Genomic DNA, 3,298 nt, shown 5'->3' on the forward strand with positions numbered 1-3,298 from the left:
AGCTTTCTCACCGTTTGTTTCTGGTGCAGATAATTCTCCACGCTGGCCGGACGCTGCTCAATACGCCTGGGCCACGCTGAAAGCCGTCCCCCGGGACGAGAAGGAGGCGATTCCTGGAATCAATACCTTCAATGCCGACCGTGTGATGGTCGACCTGGCCGATGTAAGTCAATGAGTACCCACCCGACATTTAATTTGTAGTATACCCATCCAGTTTTTTTACTAATACCGGCTGTGTTGTTGCAGGCACTGCTCCGCGTGGAGGGGCTCAAGAAGGCCTACATCCGCAAACAGGAGGAGGTAAGAAGAGCCAAACGTTCTGCGGATGACGCACATAGCGTTGCCCACTATTCAATGATTGTGCATGACTTAGAAACTAAATCTATAATCATGCAACAGGCGGATCAGGTCAAGTCCCTCCAAAATGCCCTCAAAGAGTCGAAGACAAAAATAGACAACCTCCAGGCGGCCCTAGACAATGCTGAAGATGAGCTCAAGAAGCACGAGGAGCCCTTCAAGCGGCTTGACCAGGCGGAGAAGAGCAGCAAACGGCTGCAATTAGAGAATGACCGCCTGGTCTAGGAGGTTGTTGATGCTCAGCGCAACTTCCAGGCCACTCTTGAAGCTGATCATAGCCGGCTCATTGAGGAGAATGAGCAGGACTGTAAAAACCGAATGAAGAGGGCGTTCTCCATTATCCATCCGGGTACAGACTACAACGTCTGGGAGCTCGCCTACAAGTACGCAGACCTTGCCATTCTGGCTGAGGAGGAGGGCAAGCCGGGGCCTGAACCCTATGAGTAATGGGTTGAGGCGGAGTTCAAGCGGATGCAGGAGGAGGCGGCTGGCAACGAAGAGGCAGTCGAGGATGAGGTTGCTCCCGGCTCCGTTCCCACCACCGACCCATCTCATCCGGAAGGGAACCCGGCTCAGGCTGACCGAGTGACTGTGCAGCTAGAGTAGCAACGACCTCCCGGCCTGCGCGCCGTGCATTATTTTGTAATAGCGCCGGAAAGGTCGGCTTACTCTGCTGTTGTCTTTTATTTTGAATACTGATATATTTTCGCCGGCTGTGCCGGTTTATTCTGTAAACAATTTTTATATTTTCACCGGTTGTGCCGGTTTATTCTGTTACATTTCTACCGGCTGAGCCAGTTTTGAATGAATTTGTGTTTTCCTCTTTGCTGCTTATTTTTTGCTTTTTGGATGAATGTGTTTCCGCATGACTGGTTGGGGTTAGGGTAGGTAATTGCCCCTGGATAAGAGGCTGGCATAGGTGAGATGATGCCAGGCGGCTATCCATATGCTATAGCGCAAATGTTAACAATTTAGCTAAGTGCTAAGTGCTAACCGTAAGATTGAAAAGCAGCCGGTTTTTTTGATTTGCCGGCTGAGGCTTCTGGGAAAGGCCTTTTCGTAGGATTTAGGGTGTCAATTTGCCGGTTGGGCCTTTGCAGGAACACCCCTTTATAGATTATGGCATTAATCAAATGCTTGATGCCTGCCTTCTCTTAGTCGATTAGGCGGCACTTTAAGTACCGGTTGTCTGTTTTGAGATCAGCTTTTAGTGGAACTTAGTCCAAAGGGTGGGCCGGCTGCAAGCTTGGGAATGCTAGCCCACGATTCTTTGTTGCCATGGATCATTCAGGCGGGTAGGACCGCCTGATTTTTGACCACTAGAACAATTTTCCACCCGAATGGGAGATGTTCTCTTCGATGAATGCACCCGAATGGGTGTCACCGGTTTATTCGTCAGTTTTCAGGGCCGCTTGTGTTGGGCACAAGACATGGCGCATGGAAAATCAGTAAATGGGGCCGCTTGTGTTAAACACAAGACATGGCGCATGTAAGCATAATATGTAGTGAATCTTGTCATTAATTATACAGAAGTCTACAAAAGCTATACAATTTCTAGAAGTAGTACTTTTTAAGATTGTCTACATTCCAGGTTCTAGGCAGCTTTCTACCGTCTGGGGTTTCAAGGCGGTATGTACCGTCTCGCACTTCTTCAAAGATCCGGTAGGGTCCCTCCCAATTTGGGGTCAATTTTCCTTGTTCATTGGCCCTACCGGTTGCTTCCATTTTGCGAAGCACAAAATCTTCTACTTTCAAGGGTCGTTTGTGAACCCGCTTGTTGTAGGCTCTTGTCATTCTCAGGCAGTAAATCTCATGACGCAAGGCTGCGTTACCCCTTCGCTCTAGGAGAGCATCCAGTGCAAGCCGCATGGCTTCCTAGTTGGCCGCCTCATCATATAGCATGATGCGAAGTGTTGGCTCATAAATTTCAATAGGGAGCACCGCCTCAGTGCCATATGTCATAAGAAATGGGGTTTCACCGATTGCCCCTTTTTCAGTGGTCCTGATGGCCCAAAGGACATGAGGTAAATCCTCTGCCCATATCCACCGGCTCTTTCCACCTTCTTCTTTATACCGTCTGAGATCAGCTTATTGAAAGCCTCAACTTGTCCGTTTGCCTGAGGACGGCCAACGGATGCAAAACAATGGGAGATTTCTTGGTCCCCCAACCAGCTCTTGAGGACAGGCGTTTCAAATTGTGGTCCATTGTCAAAAACCATAGACATTGGGACCCCAAACCGGGTGATGACATTTCTCCAAATGAAGGAGATAACGTCCTTTGTTTTTATGCCTTTGACTGCCTCTGCTTCAACCCATTTAGTGAAGTAATCCACTGCCACCAAAATATGGCGGCGACCGCCTGATGCAGGAGCATACGGACCCAGAATGTCCATACCCCATTTTGCGAACGGTACCGGACTATGGATGACAGTCAAGTCAGTTGCCGGTCGATGTATCAACCAGGCGAACTTTTGGTATTTGTCACATCGTTTCACCAAATCCATGGCGTCTGCCTCAAGAGTGGGCCAAAAGTAGCCCTGCCGTCTGGTTCTTCTTGCCAAGGACCTGCCACCTATGTGTGAGGCACAAAAACCCGCGTGTAGATCCTCTAGAACCTCTCTTCCCCTTTCAGGGGTTACACACTTTAGAAACGGCTGTAGGTATCCCTTTCGGAGATGTTCTCCATGATGCATAACGAAGCTCAGAGCACGCTTCTTGAGCGCCATTGCTTCAGAAGGGTCATCCGGTAAAGTGTCGTCTGCCAAGTAATCCCGGATGGGGTCCATCCAGGTGGCACTTCGGTCAAGGATACCAATGGGGTCATGATCAATGCTTCTTTTCTCAATGACCTCCCAAAAAAACCGTCCTAGGCGCATCACAGGAGGCGGATGATGCCAATTTGGAAAGGGCATCCGCCTGATTATTCTCGGACCGGGGCACC

Source organism: Chenopodium quinoa, unplaced genomic scaffold (genome assembly GCF_001683475.1).
Source record: "Chenopodium quinoa cultivar QQ74 unplaced genomic scaffold, ASM168347v1, whole genome shotgun sequence".
In the NCBI taxonomy this organism is placed as follows: Eukaryota; Viridiplantae; Streptophyta; class Magnoliopsida; order Caryophyllales; family Amaranthaceae; genus Chenopodium; species Chenopodium quinoa.